A 21,998-nucleotide genomic window follows, 5' to 3' on the forward strand; every position below is an offset into this window, starting at 1 on the left:
AGCAATCATGGAGGAGGTGTGTGGCAGAGTCGTGCGTCAGCCTCTCTGGGTGTTTGACTTTGAGGTTCAAGGACGCGAAAATTGAAGATTCAGAATAAGCGGATGGTCAAACAGCCGGGATAGAGAGCGGCGAAAGATGGTGAGGAATGCATGTTTAGGGAGGAAGGTTCAAGTTATTCTTAAGTTTTCCTCCTTCTTCCATTATTTTAATCACTGTTTTTACCAAACTAATTGAGACTAAAATCAGATTATCAGCACCAATATAGATTATTTCTAAATGCTACTTCTTAGCTTCTTGATCAGGTCGAGCAGGACAAGCCTGATTTGACTCTATGACAGCACCACACCCGCTAATGAAGTTTATCAGAGACAAAAGAGATCTGTGTTTTTCTCTGCTGAAAACGATTTCTGTGATTAATTTTGTAGTGATGGTGGACACTGGAGCCTAACTGTCAGACAGAAAAAGGACAGAAGAGCAGAAGAAAGATAAACAGTAGAGAGATTATGCACCAGATAACAGCTAAAACAGGAGCTAAAGGCTAAAAAATGAGCTTAAGGGTAAAACACTGACTAAAGGTGAAAAAACACGAGCTACAGGCTAAAACATGTGCTAAAGGGTAAAACTCGAGCAAAAGACGAAAAGACAGGCGAAAGGCTACAACACAAGGTTAAGGCTAAGACAAGAGCGACAGGCTTAAATATGAGCTACTAGGCTAAAAACATAAGCATATGGCAACAAACATGTGCAAAAGGGTAAACAACAAACTATCTACACTTTTTGTCTACAACAAAGTTTCAGGCTAAAACACAAGCTCGAAGCGGAAACACAAGCCTGAGGCTAAAATGCAAGCTAAGGGCTTAAAACATAAGCTTAAGGCTAAAACGTGAGCCAAAGGCTAGAACACAAGCTTAAGGCTCAAAACACGGGCTAAGGGGTAAGAACATGAACTAAAGGCTAAAACACAAGTTTTGAGCTAAAAAAAAAAAAAAAAAAAAAAAAGACGAGGGCTAAAAACATGAGCTGAAGGCTAATAACATGAGCTAAAGTCTAGAACATTAGCTTAAAGCAAAAATATGAGCTAAGGGCTAAATTCATGATCTGAAGCCAAAACATTAGCCAAAGGCTAAAACACATAAGCTGAAGGCTGAGATCATGAGCTAAAGGCTAAAACACAAGCTTAAAGCTAAAACACTTGAGCTAAAGGCTAAGACATGAGCTAAAGGCTAAAACACAAGCTTAATTTAAAACATGATAAGGGCTAAAAACATGAGCAAAAGGCTAAAGCACAAACTTTAAACTAAAAGACGAGCTTAGTGCTCAAAACATGAGCTAAAGGCTAAAACACGAGGTAAAGGCTAAAACACAAACTTTAAGCTAAAACAAGAGCTAAGGGCTCAAAACATGAGTTAAAGGCTGTAACATGGGCAGAGAATCAGAGACCTGTTAGCATGTTCAACAATATCCAGGTAGCTGATTTATAGCAATAAAAGTTAGAGTAAGACTCCAATTTTAGTTAATGTTATTTAAAAATTAGAAATATAATATAATATAATACAATACACTACACTACAATACAATACAATACAATACAATACAATACAATACAATATAATACAATATAATACAATATAATATAATATAATATAATATAATATAATACAACACAATACAATATAATATAATATAATATAATATAATATAATACAACACAATACAATATAATATAATATAATATAATATAATATAATATAATATAATATAATATAATATAATATAATATAACTAGCCAGTTGACTAAATCTGAACCTAGAAATAATGACACATTGGTTTTTGGTCTTATGGTGCAGCCCTACTGGTGGCTGTTTACATCTCCGTCTGCAAACCTGACACCTGTAGCATTCTCTGCCCCTCTATGCCCTGACTCCACCTCAGAATTTTATTCAATATAAACTTTTTATATTTCCTCCGATACTCAGCTTAAACTCTCAGTTTTAGCATTTCATGTGTTGTTTTTGCACTGATTCTCAAACAGGCTCTGGGTTTTAATCTCAGATTGTGTGAGGATTGTAATCCCTGTCTGTTTCCTGTGATGATCAGAGGTTCATCCAATGAAAAGATGAACTTTTTCTGGATGGTGGTTGAAGTGGATTGTACATGAAGGACCCACCCTTCACTATAAAACTCTTAATTTTTTTCATGGGGGTAACTAAGGACGCTGAAGGGCCAATTAGGCTGGAACAAAGAGCACTCGGGGGCACTCAGACAAACCACAGAGGGCACTGAGAGGGCGCTGGGGCCACTTAGGCTGCACTTACTCCAGCTCCACGTGGGGAAAAAAAACGGTCTCATTTGCTTTAATGGAGCCGGTGGAGCTACACACAGGGAGCTCCAGCTGTGAGGACTCGGAGCAGAACAGTCGTCTTGCAAAGAGTCGAACTGAATGTTTGATCACATCGAGGCACGATATAGTATGACCGGTTTACAAAGACTTCTTCAGTCTGATTCACCAGATATTTATCCTGCAGGGCCTGGAGGCCATTAAGGTACAAGCACGCTCTGCAGAGGCGTACAGCATCCTCCTTCTTCCACACCAATTTAGGTTTACAGACCTGCTTGTTAGTCTTGTAAATTCAACCAAAGGTAAAAGGATATTTTGTCCTCCCATAACTTATTCCAGCATCTTTCAAAACAAAGCGTTCCCGTCTTTCAGCCTGAGCGACGTCTTGAAATGAAACCTCTTTCTCATGTTGTGTTTTGAGAGGTGGGAAATTTGTTCCCCTTCAGTGGCTGTATATCCAAGAATCGCTTAGCAAAGAGAAGATTAAGTGCACACATTAATCCAGGAGTCAGAGCAATCTTGTAATCCACTCAGTATGCTAATTGCCTGTTCTTTCTCTTGCAAAGGGGTTTACAGGCCATTAAATGGCACTGAGCGGTTGACAAAGGATAGCCGGCACGCTCCCACACCCACTCTCCTCCTCCTCTCTTTTTCTTTCTTGGACAGGCTGTTGCACACCCACACGAGGCTGCTAAAAAAATCTGCAGGAACCAGAGAAAACATGTGGCACTGTCATTTCAGAGCCGTTAGTCTGTGTTTGAGAGTGAGCTTCTGTTTCAGGCAGATCTGATGAGATGGTAAGGAGAGCGTGTTTAAGCAGGAGGGTTGAAGTTATTTAACGGCACAGCCGGAAAATCAACACGTCAACAGGTTAAGTCATCTCTGTGCTTAATTCTGTAGTGATGGTGGACACTGGAGCCTAACTGTCAGACAGGAAAAGGACAGAGAGGCAGAAGAAAGATAAACAGGAGAGAGATAGAGCACAAGCTAAAGGCTAAAACACAAGCAATAGGCGCAAAATTGAGCTAAAGGCTAAATAACAAGCTCAAGACTATTAAACTTAAACTGAAGGCTAAAGCACAAGCTAAACCTAAAACACAAGATAAACCTAAAACACAAGCAAAAGCCTAAAAAAAAACTTGAGCTAAAGTCTTAAACATAGGCTAGTACAAGCTAAAAGGCTAAAACACAAGCTAGGGGTTAAGAAACTTGAGCTAAAGACAAAAAACAGGCGAAAGCCTTAAACACAAGCTAAAAGCTTAAGCACAAGCAAAAAGGCTCAAAATAGAGCTAAAGGATAAAACACAGGCTAAAGGCTAAAAAAACAACAAGCTGATGCTTAAACACAAGCCAAAGCCTAAAAAACTTGAGCTTAAGGCTAAAATACAGGCTAGAGGCTGTGAAAAAAAAGTTCAGAGCAAAAGCAAAAACTTAGGGCTAATACCAGGCTCAAATTTATCTAAAGGCTAAACATTTATCTAAAATCTAAATCACATAGTAGAAGCCTAAAAACCTTGAGCTTACGGCTAAAACACTGGCTAAAACATGCTGAAGGCTAAAACAAAGGCTGAAAGATTAAAAATAAAGCAAACTAAAAGCTCAAACACAGGCTTGGCTAAAACAAAAGCTACAGCCTAAAAAACTTAAGCTAAAGGCTAAACATAGGCTATAAAATGCTAATAGCTTAAACGCAAGCCATAGGCTAAGAAACTTGAGCTAAAGACAAAAAACAGGCTAAGGCCTTAAACACAAGGTTAAAGCTTAAACACAAGCTAAAGGCTTAAACAGAGGCTAAAGTCTAAACACTAGGTTAAAGCTTAAACACAAGCTAAAGGGTTTAAATGCAGGTTTAAGGCTAAAAAAAACAGTTAAAGGCTAAAGGCTAAAAGCTTAACCTAAAACACAAGCAAAAGCCTAAAAAACTCGAGCTAAGGTCTTAAACATGGGCCAGCAACATGCTTGAGAAAACCACTAGCTAAAGGCTAAAACACAAGCTAAGGGCTAAGAAACTTGAGCCACAGACAAAACAAACAAACAGGCGGAAGCCTAAAACACAAGCTAAAAGCTTAAGTACAAGCTAAAAGGCTGAAAATAGAGCTAAAGGCTAAAAAAAGCCTAAGATAAAACACAGATTTAAGCCTGAGCTAAGATCTTAAACATGGGCTAAAACATGCTTGAGAAAACCACTAGCTAAAGGCTAAAACACAAGCTAAGGGCTAAGAAACTTGAGCCACAGACGAAAAAAAACAGGTGAAAACCTAAAACACAAGCTAAAAGCTTAAGTACACGCTAAAAGGCTCAAAATAGAGCTAAAGGCTAAAAAAAAGCCTAAGATAAAACACAGAATTAAGCCTGAAAAAAACTTGAGCTACAGGCAAGAACAAAAGTTGAAGGCTAAAACACAAGCTTGAGCCTAAAGTACTTTAGCCTTAGGCTAAAATAGAAGCTAAAGGCCAAAAAAAAAAAAAGAGTTAAAGGCTAAAACATAAGCTACAGCCTTAACAACGTAAGACTTTAACATGGGCAACAAGCTAAAGGCTGAAACACAAGGTAAAGGCCAAAAAACTTGAGCCAAAGATAAAACACAGGCTAAAGCCTAAAACATTAGCTAAGAGCTTCAAGACAAGCTAAAGGCTCAAAATTGAGCTTAAGGCTAAAACACAAGCTTGGGGCTGAAAAATGTGCTCAAGGCAATATCAAAAGCTCAAGCCTAAAAAAACTTGAGCCAAAGGCTAAAACATGGGCTAAAGGCTAAAAACATGAGCTGAAGGTTAAAACAGGAACTGAAATGTTGACAAAAGAAAGCAGGCACACTCCCACACCCACTCCTCTCTTTTTCTTTTTTTGGACATGCTGTTGCACACCCACAGGAGGCTGCTTGAAAAAAAAAAAAAAAAAAAAGAAGAAGAAGAAGTAGAAACCTGCAGGAACCAAAGAAAACATGTGGCACTGTCATTTCAGCGCGGTTAGTCTGTGGTTTGAGAGTGAGCTTCTGTTTCAGGCAGATCTGACGGTGACAAAAGTAAAAATCTCTCTAAGAAACTTCTGATCCGTCTGACCCTGACGTCGCTGCTTTTTGGATGTTTTTCTCCAGAATACCAAAGTGTTGTGTTGCTTTTGTCCGTTTCTGACAGCGCTACGAGTAAATAATGAAAGAGAGAAGAGTGCTATTGTCTCCATGGCACTCCCAGCCATGCTCACCCCTCTTTTCTCCCACTCTGCCCGTACACAGGAGGATTGCACCAAGGTGAAGTGCAATTCTTAGCGCACTGCTGCCTGTGCCGTCCCCCCAAGTGGCCTTGGCAGCCGTAACATGATGGATGTTGTTTCAGATCGTGTTCCCTGCTCCACTCATAAAGCAGCCTCGTCAAACACACACACACACACACTTGCAGTGTAAGCAGATAAAGACAGGCGCAGATAATTAGAAGATTTGTGCTTTGCATCATTTGTGGATCCAACTGCTCGGGAATGGCGCTGTGACGGATGAGTCGAACGGGAGAGTTCGGCGTGAAGCCTGACTGCAAATGTAGCTGGTAATGACCGGAGTGTGTTTTTCTGATGAGGAAATGAACAAGTGCCGCAGATAGACTGCCTGTAGGCTGCGAATATGGCGAGAGCATCTGGAGGATGCGGCGCTCGGTTCACACGGACGACCTCCACCCAGAGTGCCCAGACTGTCAGTCATTTCGCTTGTGCTAACTGTGCGAGGATGGAGGCTCATTACGGAGGAACTGTCAGAACCACTCAGCTCAATATCACCATCTCAAGGATCCGGACTGGAGCTGATCTGGGTTTGACGGATAATGCTTTTATGGTTTTAATAATTTAACGACTGGATGAGCCTATTAGGAGGGAATTTTGCCACTTGGTGTGTCTCATCGCAGGGACAGACACATCAGCAGCTCGTACTTAGCTCCGTCTTAACCTACATGCCAGATAACGTCAAGAAGACAAATCCAGAACAGACAATATAAAGTATGGCACAGCGGAGCGCTCCAGATGGATTTGTTTTCTCCATTTTAAACAGTAGCTCTCAGACATGTGCCGCTAAATCCCAACAATCTGCAGCCTTATGTTGCATCCAATCACTACGCCCCGTGATTGATTAGTCACCCATCTCTGGCTGAATGTGCGCGGATCAGATGCTGCTGGGTTTAGAGAGAGGGTGGAAATATGAAGTTGAGTTGCTCGACTCTAAGTCCTTAAAGAGGGGGTACTGTTATTTTTCATTGTTCATTTTTCCCTCTGGTTCCCCCATCTTTACATGATTTACAGCTCAAAAAATGCCTATTTTTCTCACTTTGATGTTCTAAAAACTCTTATTCCAGCTTAATCTAAGATGCTGTCTCTTTAAGACTTCCTGCTCCACAAACCCCCTTCTTTCTGATTGGCCAGCCTTCTGGGGAATTCACCATTTCAGCCAGTCTGATGAAGTTCCTGTGTAAGTTAAACAGAGAGTCATTTACTAAAAGACTCCAATCAATAAGTCAGGCCTGCTTGTTATCATTAACTTTAAAGAGGGGGTATATTGCCTTTTTTTCGTTTTTTTGTTTTGAGGCTTTCTATGCTCTATCAGCTCAATAAAACATATTCTACTCTAACTGTGTTTTAGAAAAACCTTATTTCAGCCTCTGCCTGAAAACCTTCATATGAGCTGCTGTCTCTTTAAGGCTCCCTGTTCCACAAACCCTCTTTGCTCTGATTGGTCAGCCCTCTAGGGGCCTGTAAAAGGCAGAGCTGTAGGCAAACCTCATGCAAAAACCTCGTCATTTCAGCACATCAGGTGAAGATCCTGTGTAAGTCAGATAGAAGTTCATTTTTTTAAAGAGAATCTAATTAGTCAGGCCTGCTTGTTGCATGCTTATTGTTTTTCAACTTTAAAGAGGGGGTATTTTGCTTTTTTATTTTTTTTATTTTTTATTTTTTATTTTTTGCTTTCTATGCTTTAGCAGCTCAAAAAATCCTATTCTACTCTAACTGTGATTTTAAAATAAAAAACCTTATTTCAGCCTCTGTCTGAAACACTCCCTTTTGGCTGCTGTCTCTTTAAGGCTACCTGTTCCACAAGCCCCCTTCTCTCTGATTGGCCAGCCCTCTCAGAACCTGTAGGCAAACCTCATGCTATGACCTCATCATTTCAGAAAATCAGGTAAAGATCCTGTGTAAGTCAAGCAGAGGATCATTTTTTAAAAGACTCCAACAAGTTTTTAAAGTGTCTCGAAATAACATTTGTTATGATTTGGTGCTATACAAATAAAGACTGATTGATTGATTGATTGAAGTCAGGCCTTCTTGTTGCATGCTCATTGTTTTCAACTTTAAAGAGGGGTATCAAGCTTTCTTTTCTTTTTTTTTTCTTTTTTTTTAATGAGGTTTTTATGCTCTATCAGCTAAAAAACAAAAAAACCAACACAATTTCTCTCCAACTGTGTTGTAGAAAAACCCTATTCAAGCCTCTGTCTGAAGCACTTTCTTTGAGTTGCTGTCTCTTTAAGGCTACCTGTTCCACAAGCCCCCTTCTCTCTGATTGGCCAGCCCTCTCGGAACCTGTAGGCAAACCTCATGCTATGACCTCATCATTTCAGAAAATCAGGTGAAGATCCTGTGTAAGTCAAGCAGAGGATCATTTTTTAAAAGACTCCAATAAGCCAGGTTTGCTTGTTACACGCTTATTAATTTTCCTACTTTAAAGAGGGGATGTTGAGCTTTTTTTTTTCTTTGTATGCTTTATCTATGCTTTATTATTGAATTCAGTAGCAGATTTTTTTTACTTGTTGCAAGCAATTCAGACCTCATTTTTTCTTTAAAGATGCTATGAGGGGGATATGTTTTGATTCCACTCCCTTGCCACCTTGTGGCCCAGAGTCGGGTTAAGGTATTTATCAGTACAGTTTCGTAGCGCTATGGTTTGAAACGTGACATCAAGCAAACGTTGTAGCAGCCGGTATATGTAGTGCTATCGGCAACCCGTTGCTCCAACCTATTGATAGACTCTCAAGTTTGAACAGACCGCTGCAGAATAACTGCTGACTGTGGGTTGGAGGAAACATTAGCATAAACAGATTAGTTTGTGTTTTAGCCTTTAGCCTGGATTACAATCAGGCATATATTTAGAAGTGAGACTTTTGCTGGATCACTTATAAACTCCTCACAGCATCTTTAAATAACTTTAAACAAGATATTTTTCTGGACTGGTCAGATGAATGTGGCTCATATTAAATCTTAAAGACTTTTTTGCTGAAAATAAGATAAAAACACTTAAGATATAATTTTCGCAGTGTGATTCATGTAAAGATACTACTATCCCAAATCAGCAGCTTAGGTTAAAGACTGAAAAAACCCTCTTCACTTTGGTTTCCTCCGACATCTTCTCAGGATTTCAGTCACTTCATCTTTCCTAAGATCCACGTCTCGGTGTGCGGCCTCTGTGGCTCTGCGCTGAGCTCTGCAGGACCACGCTGAGGTTGTTCGTCTGTGTCAGTAAGCTGCAGATAAACTCTGGACTTTGGTCGCCTGCTCCTTTGATCCCTGTAGAAAGCTGGACGCTGCCTGTTTTTCAGAGTGAGGCCTCCAAACTGAAGAGTCTTTAATCACTCCAACATGTGAGTTTAGACTCCGGCTAACGGATGTTTCCCTGCAGTCAATGCGCCGCCGCTGTAGTACGATGACCCCCACGGTTCGGTCTCCTGAGGTGGCAGCTCTCTGACGCTCTGAGCGTGATGAGGGGGAGTGGGATGGAGGGAGTGAGGAGATGCAGATGAGATGTTAAGGTAAGGCAGCGTGTGGGCGGCTGTCTCTCAGGTGGAGGATTTTCCCCGGAAGCGATGGAGGTCGCGGAGGAAAACACGCTGTGAAAAGCGATGCAGCCGGCTCGGTGTTGGCAGTGAAAACCCTTTCTGCTCGCTCCAGGAGAGAAGTGCGGTGTTTATCAGGCTGAAACGTGGAGAAACCACCAACAACAACCCTCAACTCCACTGCAGAGGAGTTAAACTTAGAGCCAAGGTGCTTTCACTTCACTTCACCGATAAACACACACTCCTTTTCTCCTCAAATCAGCGTTTATAATGTTTATTCCTCCCTTCAACTCCTCAACAGAAGTTAGTTATTGCCAAATTATGAGGAGGTTGTGCTATGGTGCATTTTGAACGTGTCAGAAATCGATATTTCTGTCTTGGAGCGAGGCTTAAAAAGAGGAATAAAATCTCAATGTCATCAAATCTTCCCCCTCATTTTTAACATTTTAACTGAAAACTCAAAGTTTGACTTTTTGACTTTTTTATACTTCATGTTCAACCTTTAGACTGAATTCTTCAAACCATCCTCCACTGATTTAAATTTCTGATGCCTGACTCCAACGCTCTAACTTTGACTTTTTTGTTGATTATTTCGATTTTATTCTTAAAGTTTTGATTTTTCTGAACATTTTAACATGTTTTTATAATCATACAAAAACTTCTGATAAATATCTTCTTCTGTCGAAAACTTTCCCTGTTTGTGTCCTCAAACCTCCTTTTTCCATCATCACAGACTGATGACATCACAGATCACCTGTCCCTCAGGTGTCTCTGACATCAGCGAACTCTGCTTCTGACCAAGGAACATGTTCACCATCAGGGGGCGATGTGGGGGAAACATGTCAGGATGGTTTTATGGCAGAATCAGGATCTGGATTTGATCAGGATTGGTTTTTAGATTCAGACTATTCTGACCTGTAAACATAGCAAAAGGGAGGAAGGGAAGGAGGGAAAGAAAAAAGGGAAAAAAGGAAGGAAAGGGACAAAAAGTAAAACAGAGAGTAAAAGGTAAGACTGTTAATATCACTGAGGAATAAAAAAGAAAGCAGAGTAAGGAAGGGGGTAACTTAGGAAGGAAAGAAAGAAAGGAAGGACAGAAGAAAAAGAAGGAAGGAAAGAAGGAAGGGAGGGGGAAAGGAAGGATATTAAGTTAAAAGGGAGAAAAGACAGGAAACTAGGGAAGGAAGGGCGGAGGAAAGAAAGGTAGGACAAAAGGAGGTAAAGGAGAAAGAAAGGAAAGGAGAGGAAGGGAAATGAAAGGACAGGAGGGAATAATGTAAGAAAGAAAGAAAGAAAGAAAGAAAGAAAGAAAGAAAGAAAGAAAGAAAGAAAGAAAGGGAAGGAGGGCATGAAGTAAGGAAGAAAGAAGGAAGTAAAGGCGAATGAAAGGAAAGGGGAGGATGGGGAAAAAAGGAAAGGAGGGAATAATATAAGGAAGAAAGAAGGAAAGTAAATGAAGAAAGGAATGGAGGAGAGAAAAAGGTAAGGAGGAAAGAAAGGAAGAGGGAACAAAATTGAGGTAAATAGGAGGGGGAAAAGGAAACTAGGGAGGAAAGGAAGGAAAAGGATGAAGGGAATGATAAGATGGAGGAGGAAAGAAAGGAGGATGAAGGAAGAGAAGTCAGGGAGAAAGAAAGGAAAGGAAAGGAGGGAATGAAGTAGGGGAGGAAAGACAGACAGTAAATGAAGAAAGGAATGAAAGGAAACAAGAGAGGAGGGGAGAGATGAAGGAAAGGAAGAAAGTTAAGGAGACAGAAAGGAAGGGAAGAAAGTAATGAAGGAAAGAAAGGAAGGACATGAATTAAGGAATGAAGTGGAGGTAGATAGGAAGGGAAGTATGGAAGAAAGGAACAAAAGTAAGGGAGAGAAGGAAGAAAGGAAGGGAAGAAAGTCAGTAAGGAAGGAATGAATAAAGAGATGACGACATGAAGGAAATGAAGACAAGTAAAGAGGAAAAATAAGGAATTTCAAAGGGAAGAGAAGTCAATGGAGAAAGGAAGCAAGGAAATTAAGGAAGGTAGTTAAGGAAGGGAGGACGACTGTTTTTCATATTCAGCCTATTCTGACTCGAAATTAAAATTCATTTCTGATTTCTTCTTCCCTCTGCTCCACGTTTGGTGTATTCTGCTCAGTTTCCTGACTCTAACCTGCTCTTGTTTCCTCTGATAAGTTTTCTGAACTCTCACATTTTCACATCCTGATAAATCTGTTCATTTTACGTCAACTGGAAGAGTTATTGAGCTTCAAACCAGCAGCCTACGAACAGTCCAGATGTGGTTTAGTGAGAATTTACTGGCAAGACTTTAACATAAAATGTAAGTGTTCACATAATTAGCGCAGGATAAACTTCAGTGACATGATTAATCTACTGAGAGATGAAAGCTGGAGGCGTGTGGGTCTGACTTTGGACACGCTGCCAGAGAGTCACAGCTACAGGACGCTCTGCTAATTATGAAAAACTCATCGCCTTCATCTCCTCTAAACTAACGAGTTATAAAAAGATTTTACTCTTAGATAGATACTGAACATGTTGATGTCTGCTGTCACGATCGGCTTCTTGAATGGGTGTGTATGTGGTTTCTGGTGTTTCTGCAGACAGCCTCTAGTGGACACTGGAGGAACTGCAGGTTCTAAAAATTCTGCATCAGCCTCATTCTGCACGGCAGGAGGTTGAAGCTTGGTCTAAACATCCTTTGCTCACGTTTGTTGTTGGTGCAGCTCCACAAGCAACGGTGGCCTTTAAGGACAAAAAGCTACGCAATGCATGACGAGAATAATCCTGACAGAAATGATGTCAGATATTGAATAAATCCCTGTTGCATCCTCCACCCAGCCCTTTCCTGCTCCACGTTGACGAGTGCTGACTTAAAAACCCTGATTTGCCTTTTTTTTGGCCGGAGAAGTAACGAGTAATGACTCCGTTCAGAGCTTTTTTGAGGGGCATTAGAGGGTTTGAGCTAAAACTGCACTTGGCAGGTTAGCGTGTTCCTCCAGCTCCAAATGGCAGCAGGAGGTAATTGCTTGAAGGATGAAATCCTGCATCCAGATGATGCAACGTGACGTGAGTAAACTGCTCACAAATCTCTCGTTTTGACCCACTAACCGGCTCGTTTGAGAGAGGACGAGGACGGCGGATGGATTTAAAGTGATTAAAGCTGGGTTTGATGAGACTCTCACCTCATGCAGCTTTAAAACAGGAGGCTGTTTGTCTGCTGTTTGTCTGCTGTTTGTCTGCGTTGAGCCTCTGTCTTTGTTTTGCTGCGCAGCGACCTCAGGCCTCCTCTGATTGAGGAGCACCTCGCAGAATGAGGTCGTCTCCACTCATCCTTTGATCCCTCCATCCTTCATCGGGGAGGCATAAACGAGGATCTATCTGTGTGAACGGTTTTGAGCCCCCAAAATTACAAACAAACCAAAGGCGGAGGATCGATAGAGTGTGTCTCACAGAATGATGAACTGGCACTTCAGAGGGGGAAAATCAATGTCGCGCTCCCTTTCTCTCTGCTTCTTTGGGTGCTAAACTCTCCTCACTCTCCTCACACTCCTCACACTCCTCACACTGCAGCGTTTAACCCCATGCATGTGTGTGTGAATGTGTGTGTGTGTCGCTCAGAGCCAGGTCTCTGTGATTTAATACTCCTTTGTTTCTTCTTCCTTTTTAGCCTGGAAGACCCCTGCCACCGTGATGTGTGAGCTCACCCACCAATAATGGCCCATAGGATGCGCAGTGGAAGTAAGTGCTCCAGGTCAGATTTACCGCCTCCTCCTCCTCCTCCTCCTCCTGTGCTCCTGTAAACCTGCAGCTCATCTGATGCAGACTTATCGATCAGCACAACATGGAAAACTTTAAATCACAACACTGCACTTAACACAGAGCGGCTGAGATGAAACCGTGTTTTTATTGCAACGTGCTGCGGACGCTCGTCTGCGCTGGTTTGGAGGTTAAAGAGGACGGTGAAATATCACAGGAGTGGATTATATATCTTTAAGGTTAATGAATTTCCCTGAGGTGGAATTAATCCCTGAGTTCATTCTGAAGTTTAAAGGTATTGAGTCATTTTAGTTTTTCAAAACAGAGCTTTGTTTCTTCATGTTTTGAGGAATTTTCTTTGTGGGAACATTTCAAGGATCCTCGTGTTTTTTGACCGTTCATTTAGAGGAAGTGACGAGAGAGGACCACTGGCTTAATTGAAACCAGTCAAAACTTAATTTCTTTGGGAAGAAAAGGGAGAAAAAAAAGGAAAAGGAGTTTCTAAGTAAACTCAAAAACACATAATTTAATATGAGATAATCAGAGTCTGTTTTCTCTACATGTTTTTTTCAGCTTCTGTGTTCAGGTTGTTAAAGTCACAAACTTTAGTGATGCCGACAAAATTTAGTGGAGAGAAGAGAGATCTGTGTTTTTCTCTGCTGAAAACGATTTCTGTGATTAATTTTGTAGTGATGGTGAACACTGGAGCCTAACTGTCAGACAGAAAAAGGACAGAAGAGCAGAAGAAGAGAAACAGGAGGGAGATAGAGCACGAGCTAAAGGCTAAAACACATGCTAAAGGCTAAAAAAAGGATAAAGGCTGAAAAAAGGCTGGAGGCTAAAAATGCCAAATGCTAAAATACAGGCTAAAGGTCGAAACATAAACTACAGGCTCAAAATCAAGCTTAAAGCTAAAATAAAGGCTAAAGGCTAAATTATGAGCTAAGGACTATAATACAGGCTAAAGTATAAAATACACATGCTAAAGGCTAAAACACAGAATAAAAGCTAAAACATAGGCTAAAGGTGAAAAAAGGTTCAGGGCCAAAAAACACCCTAAGGCTAAAACTGAAGCTAAAAGCTAAAAAAAAAAAAAAGAGGCTAATGGCCAAAACACAAGCTAAAGGCCGAAAAACAGCAAAAAGGACAAAACACAGGCTTATAGCTAATACACAAGCTAAAGGCTGACAAAGGCTAAAGGGGAAAAAAAGGATTAAGGCTAAAACACATGCAAAGGTTAAAACTGAAGCCAAAAGCTAATAAATGAGGCTAATGGCCAAAACACAAGCTAAAGGCCAAAACACAACATAGAGGCTTCAACACTGGCTAATAGATTAAACACAAGCTTTAGGCTAAAACAAAAGCCAAAACGAAAGCTAAAACACAAGCTAAAGGCTAAAAAGGGGGCTTAAGGCTCAAACACAGGCTAATAGCTTAAACACAGGCTAAAGGCTAAAAAAAAGAAGGCTGATGGCCCCAACACAAGCAAATGGCCAAAACAGAGGCTTAAGGTTCAAACACTGCATAAAGGCTTAAACACAGGCTAATAGATTTAACACAAGATAAAACCTAAAATGAAGGCTAAAACAAAAGCTAAAGGCTAAAACACAAGCTTAAAGCTAAAAACACAAGCTAATGGCTAAAAAAGAGGCTTAAGGCTTAAACACAGGCCAATAGTTTAAACACAAGGTAAATGCTTTAACATAGGCTTATAGCTAAAACACAAGCAAAAGGCTGAAACACAGGGTGAAGCCTCAAACACAGGCTAATGGCAAAACATTAACTTAAGGCTACAACACAGGCTTATAGCTTCTACACAAGCTAAGGGCTGACAAAGGCTAAAGGGGAAAAAAGGATTAAGGCTGTAACACATGCTAAGACTATCACTGCAGCCAAAAGCTAAAAAATAAGGCTTATGGCCAAAACACAAGCTAAATGCTGAAACACGGCTTCAACACAGGCTAATAGATTAAACACAAGCTAAAGGCTAAAAAAGGGACTTAAAGTTAAATCACAGGCTAATAGCTTAAACACAGCCTAAAGGCTAAAAAAAAAAAAGAGGCTTAAGGTTCAAACACTGCATAAAGGCTTTAACATAGGCTAATAGATTTAACACAAGCTAAAAGCTAAAACAAAAGCTAAAACAAAAGCTAGAGGCTAAAAACACAAGCTAAAGACCAAAAGAAAAAAAAATTAAGGCTTACACACAGGCTAAATGCTTTAACACAGGCTTATAGCTAAAACACAGGCTAGAGGCTAAAAAAGGCTAAAGGCTAAAACACAGGGTAAAGCTTCAAACACAAGCTAATAGCTTAAACACAAGCAAAAGGATAAAACAGAAGCTAAAGTCTTAAACACAGGCTAATGGCAAAAAAATGAACTTTCGGCTAAAACATCCAGAACAGACTGAAAACACTCCCCTGAAAATGTTCACATGTTGCTGTGTTTAATGAACTTATCTGCCTTCACTCAAGTTTAACTTCTGTTATGGATTTTATTTTTACAGTACTGGATGAAATATGAAACCATAAATAGTTTTGGATTTTGGCATTTTTATGACCCTCTTATCAGTGTTTTTCATTGACCCTAAGGAGTCCTGATCCCCTGAGAGGGACCCACTGTTCTCCTGAAGTTATCCCACAAGTTTACCACCTGTCAGACTTTCTTACTCCTGAAAAAGCCAAAGAAAAAAACTTTTCACTTTTGAGCTGTGGGCTGCACGGTGGTAGGAACATCATCTCAACATCTTGGTTTTTAATCCTTACTGAGCAGAAAGTTTGAGCCGCTGCATGTCAGAGGAGGAGCTCGTCCAGAGGGTCTTTATGAGTGAATAATAGAAGACATCAATGATTTAAAGAAACATCAACATCACCATGATTCAGTCCATGCACAGGGTCATCAATCCACCATGAGAGTTTGTCCAGAGTGATAAACATCCTCCTCTGACTGCAACTCATTTCTGCAGCTCATCCTCAGTGCATGTGTGTGAGTGTGTGTGTGTGTGTGTGTGTGTGTGTGTTCAGGGTCCGTGCTGTTTGCAGGAGTGGGTGTGTTGTGGGATTGAAAGCAGTCTGTTGCGAGGCTCGCTGCGTGTCCTGGGTATTGGCTGCTGGAGTGATGTGGGTGAGCTCTCAGACAGCCACGTTTGGAGCTGGAAGGCAGCGCTGTCAGCTGTGGAGAGCTCCTCCTGACAGCACTGCCCGCTCCGCTCCTGAAATATATATATATATATACACACACGCCTGTGAGATGAAGCCTGAGACAGAAACCCATGTGGGTGAGGAGCTGGAGGGACTACATCTGTCTGTCTGTCTGTCTGTCTGTCTGTGGGTCTGAAAGTCTGCGCTCTGGTCTGAAGAGACTTTGGATGTCAGGATCAACTCACGAATCCAGACGTTAACACCCAAAATCAGCGAAAACATCTTTTCTTATTTACGTTTTTCTTTTGTATCCCATATTTCACTTTTTTTTAAAAGAAAAGAAAGAAAAATGGTTAAAATGCCAGAAGTAAAACACACTTTGTGTCAAACAAAGTTAAAATATTCCTGCAACAACACAGATGCAGCTTATCTGAAAAGCTGTCAGAGAAACAACTAGGAGTCAGGGGATCACTACGAGCATCCTGCAGCGCAAAAACTGAAATATTATCAACTTTTTATGTCTACTTTTTGGACAAATTAAACTTAATACGAGCCACATTTGGCAGATAAGTAAGAAAAAAACATTTTATTTACGTTTTTAAAGCCAAAAATGAAGCTAGAGGAGGAAAATGTTCTTGTTTTGTGTCTTGAAAAAAGGTCTTACATAAGAAATAAAAACAAGTTTTTGGGGTTTTTTTTTGTTTTTTGTTTTTTTTTTAAGAGGGCCCCTCAAACAGTGTTGGGCAAATTACTCTAAAACAGTAATAAGTTATAGTTACTTGTTATTTTCTGAAAAAAAAAAAAAGTTGAATAAATAATGTAGTTGCTCATTCATGAATATAATAAGTTACCAGGGAAAGTGATCCTTGCACAACTTTTTGGAAAAACCTTTAATGTATGGAGCCAGATCAGTGTCAAAATCCACAAATGTAAAATTTATGTGTGGAAATAAAAACACAAATGTGTGATGTGTGGTTTGCAAATGTGTAAAATATTTACAAATGCATGTATAAAACCACAAATGCACAAGAAAGGATTCACAAATGTTGAGAAAAAAAAAATCATTTGGCAAAGTCTGTAGCCAATCAGATGCCCCCTCCTTTTCAGCCAATCACAGCTGCTGATTTTTTTTTATTTAAGTCAAAACAAGTCTGCTACTTGTGCCTCACTTTCAAACCTGGAAAAACATCCTCCCCTCTTCCTGGAGTTGGTTTGATCCAAAGACGCTGCATGAGATCCTCTCTGACTGAGGTTACACAGACACAAACAGGTAGCTGTGTGATATTTGTTGCTGAAAAGTTGACTTTAGCATCAGCTCTTTGTTAAACACGTGTCAACATGATTGTTCTCATCATTACTTGTGTGTCTGACGCTTTTCCCCACATTGTATTTGCAGCTCCTCTCTGTGCCTGGTCATGATCCAGTAAGGATGACTCGATTGGCTTGTCGCAAAATTAGCATTTGTTGATGATTAAGTGTTGTCTTATTTTTTTCTATTTTTCAAAAAATTTCAAAAATCTAGCAAAAATTATAGTATGTAAAAAAAAAAAGCAAAACATTTTAAACAACTGACAAAAAGTGAAAGGGGGATTTAAAAATAATGCAAATATTTAGAAAAAAAAAAGATTTTTGAAAAGAATTATGATACGTTGTAAACTGTTTAAAAATAATTTGAAATTTTGCAAAATTAAAAAAATGAAATTGAAAATTTTCAAAAATTTTCAAAAATTCTAAAACAATTTGAAAATGTGGAAATAATTACAAAATTTAATTTTGCAAAAAATTCTCAAAAATGTGAAAAAATGTGCCAGATATGTTTGCAAAAAAATAATAATAATAAATTGTAATTTCAAATTTGCTTGATTAAAAAAAAAATTAAAGTTTAAAAAAATTATAAATTATTTGCAAAATAAATAAATAAAAACTAAAATTTGCAAATATGTCAACATTTTGCAAAAATTAAAAAAAAGAGTTTTATTTCTGAATTGAAAAAAATGTCAAGAATTTTGCCAACATGCCTGCAAAAAAATTTAAAGGCTTTGTTTTAAGAGTTAATGCATTTTTAGTTAAACAGAATGTCAACGCATGATTTTATTTAGTGTCAGTGTCTTTTATCTTCAATACCCTATGTAAGGAAAATTAAAATTATTTATTCATTTAAATGATATTTTTAAAGCTTCAAGGAGCCACTGCAAAGGAATCGAAGATGAGGCCCCAGAGCCACAGGTTGAAGACCCTTGGGTTGGACAATATCTTCTTGGTTCATTTGCACACACTCAGTGGGCTTCAGTTGCCAAATTTTAGAAATTTGCCAAATTTCAAAAAATTTTGAAATGTGGAAAAACTTTGCCAAATTTCATAAATTTGCAGAAAATAAAAAAAATAAAAAACTGTGATTTCAAATTTGCTCAATTTAAAAAACCCTCAAAATTTCAAAAATTGTAGTTTTTTTTTAATAATCTAAGTAATATGCTATGTGCTTTTTTCTTTTTTCATTAGATTGAAGCGTTTTGATCAGTTTACACACAGAGTCAGGGATTTTTCCATCCCTCATCCATCCACCCATCCATCCACCCATCCATCCATCACTCTCTCTGTCTTTGATCCCTCCCTCCCTGATCCTCTGTCTCTGTTTGTCTCGGGGGGTATCGTCTGGTAGCGGCTGTGTGTCAGTTGTGAAATATTCAGGGTACGTGCGGGGAGTTCATCGAGCCGCTCCAGCTCCTCCATTCTCCCCTTCCTCATTTTCATTTCCTCTCCGTCACGTTAGCTCACGCAGCACGGCGCTGTACCATGTGTGTGCTCAGTACAGTAATGATGAAAGAAAGCTCAGCTCTCACAGCTCACACACTCTCATACCTCAGAGAACAGGATGTTTCAGATATAAGCCGGGCGTTCAGTTTAAAGCTTTCATGCAGGAGCTGACTTTCAACAGTTAGGATGTTAAGTCTGACTTCCTGTATTTCCATCCCTCGCTCCTCTCTGACGTTAATGATCAGGTTGTTGTGGTTCCAGGGCAGGAACAGTAGACGAAGAGGAAGTCTGATGTGTCTGTCTTTCCTCTTCCTCGGTGCATGGGGTTGGCTCTGGAGAGAATTCCTCGACCCTTTTTTTGACAGCGAGATGTCATGACTTCCTGGAACATCTTGTGCTCGTAATTTTTTTTGTAACTGTTGGAAATAAAGTCCCTGTCATCCAAGTTTGGCCCCCCAGGACACCAGAGAGGGACACAGTGAAGATTGGATCGGCTGGAGAAGCCGTCGTTTGTCACTCGTGTCTGACAGTTTATGGCGACAGAGCCCTCGACCTTTATAACATCATAACTTAGAGCATCATGGGCTGGACTGCACCTCTCAATGATCATCCATAGGAGCCTTTTTACCTCAGGTCCCCTCGATTAAAGTCATTCAGGAGCCACAAAATCTACTTTATCTTCATGACGTTTAAGTGTGTGAAATTCTTTGCACAGGTAAAATCCAGTGAAAAATATCCAAATGTGAAGGTTTTTTTATTATTTATGACACGTGCTTTTTTGGGGGTTTATTTCAAAATTTTGCAAATATTTGGCAAAACATTTTAGAATTTTAAAAAACTTCCAAAATAAAATTAAAATTAAAAATATACTTGATTTAAAAAAGAAATTTGAAAAATTACAAAAAAATTCCCAAAAGTAAAAATAAATAAATAAATAAAAAGCAGTACATTTTTTCAAAATTTAGCCATATCAGTGGTTTGCAAAACTTGTCCGAAAATAGAATTGAAAAAATATGCAGAATTTTTTTCTTTTTTAATTAAGAAAAAAAGACTGCCATTATTTGGAAAATTGGATAAGTTTGCAAAAAGAACTTAGAAAAAAAAAATTTCTTTGATTTATCAACAAACTTTAGAACACTTTTTTTTTTTCAAAAGGAATCAAAATAATTTGTAAAAAAAAAAAAAAATGCAGCAATAAAAGGAAAGGAAATTTGCAAATTTACAAAAAATTGCAAAATATTCAAAGACTTTTATTTTTTATCTCAGATTGAAAAAAATGTCATGAAATTTGCAAAAATCTTAAAACAAATTGAAAGCTTTATTTATTTATTTTTCAAAGTTTTGACATGTCCGCAGTTTGCAAAATTTGTCAGAAAATTAAAATAAAAAAATATGAAAAAAATTAATAAAATGAAAAAAAATTAAATGTCAAAATTTACCAACAAAAACTTGTAATTTCAAATTTTGTTAATTTTCAAAATAATAAAAGTCCCAATTTTTTTTTTTTTTTTTTAAAAAGCATCTAAATAATTTTCAAAAAATGTAGAAATAAAAAGAAATGACATTAGGATGTATACAATAAATTTGCAAAATTCCCAAAAAAATTGATGTTTTTTCTATTGTTTGAAAAGATGTCAAATTTTCAAAAATCATAAAACAAATTGAAAGTTTTATCTGAAGAGGTGATGCATATCCAGTTTAACAAAATGTCAATGCATGATTGTATTTAGTGTCAATGTCTTTAAACATCAGTTCCCTCTATGAAAAATTAAAATTCTTTTAATTATTTTTTTAAAGCTATGAGGCACCACTGCAAAGGAGTCACAGTGCTGTTTGAGGCCCCAGAGCCGCAGGTTGGAGACCCCTGAGTTGGACGATGTCTTCTTGCCCCATTTGCATACATTAAGTTGGCTTCACATCCCTTTAGTGAACCAGGCCCTGACTCGTACACCTCTCAGGAAAACAGGCCAAACATGAGGTGATTTATCATGTGAGGAACAGTTTAAGGTCTGTATTTATCACGCCTGTTACACACAGCAGTGTAAGCCTGTCCCTTGAAGCCAGCAGTGGAGGACCATCTTCAGTAAACAGATGTTTTCATCTTTAAAACAGGCTTTAATGAAGCTCACATGCAATCATTTACTGGCAGGATTAGCTGGCATTAGCATAATCGTTCTGATACGTTCCACCAGTCGTGTTAGATGACTTTCTGGAATCATGTTTACGTTATTTTCTCCCACTCGCCTCCCAGTTTGCTGTGAGCACAGTTAGCGCTGACAGACGATGTGTATCAGCAGCAGCAGGACACCCTGACGTGTCAGGAGCAGAAAAAGCTCCTGGACCTGACAGCAGACCTGTTTACATCCCAGGCTGTAGCATTAAGTCAGCATCGATCAGCTCCTCGCTCCCTGCATAATTCTCCCATCACTCGCTGCAGAGTGATTAGCCTCCAGGGGGAAAAGAAACAGGAGTGGGCAAAAGTTGCAAATCATCTTTTCATTATGTTTTTCTTCAGCCTCCATCCCAAGTCGTCTCCGCAGAGCGCCGGCCTCTATCTCCCAACTCTGCAGAAATATCAATATGGATTTAGGAGTCTCCCTGAAGCAAGGTCCTCAGCTAATTAAATCTGTAATCACTTTGTGCTGTAAAAACACAGGCAGGGGGAGCAGGGGGGAGCAGAGGGGGGCAGAGGGGCGGCGGGGGGTGTGTGGCGTGTTAAAACCAGAACCTGTGGAGTTTTATTTAACAAAGACGGCTAATTGGGTCAGAGCTCTTCATCCTCATGAAACTCAGAGGTTCCCTGCCGTGCAGTCGCACCACTTACGTCAGATTTCAGCTCCGTCTCTGGGGAATGAGGAGGAGACCGGGTCACAGTGAAGACAGAGACACAGAAAACAGGTGTTTTATTTCCTCTGTGGGGTTTAAGTCAGCTGCATGTTCAGGTAAGGGACGGGATTCAGAGAAAGTCTGCACAGTTGCAGAGATGCACTGATCCATCAAATGAGAAGAAGGAGCCTTCAAGTGAGAAGATCCATTTGTGTATCTAAACAAGATTTTTTTTTTTTCGGTTTTAGAAATTGTACGTGTAATGTCTTGTATTTTTTTTTCTAAATTTTGCAAAAATTTTAAAAAATTGCGAAATAAAAAAACTAGCAAAGAATAAAAAAGATTGAATTTCAAAAAACCGTGAAAGGTTTTTTTTTTTTTTTTAATCAAG

The 21,998-nt window shown here is 39.3% G+C and overlaps 1 protein-coding gene across 1 annotated transcript in view; it reads left to right on the forward strand.

Annotated features, from left to right (window-relative positions):
• The window catches only part of mgat4c (mgat4 family member C), a 221,285-nt gene that overhangs the window by 88,296 nt on the left and 110,991 nt on the right, over positions 1-21,998 (forward strand). The window contains exon 4 of the mRNA XM_074676815.1: positions 12,799-12,869. The gene's annotated coding sequence lies outside the window, so the exon portion shown is untranslated. The remainder of the gene's footprint in view (positions 1-12,798; positions 12,870-21,998) is intronic.

Source organism: Halichoeres trimaculatus, unplaced genomic scaffold (assembly GCF_033239565.1).
Source record: "Halichoeres trimaculatus isolate MK-OKI-2021-1 unplaced genomic scaffold, fHalTri1.1 fHalTri1_scaffold_10, whole genome shotgun sequence".
NCBI classification, from domain to species: Eukaryota; Metazoa; Chordata; class Actinopteri; order Labriformes; family Labridae; genus Halichoeres; species Halichoeres trimaculatus.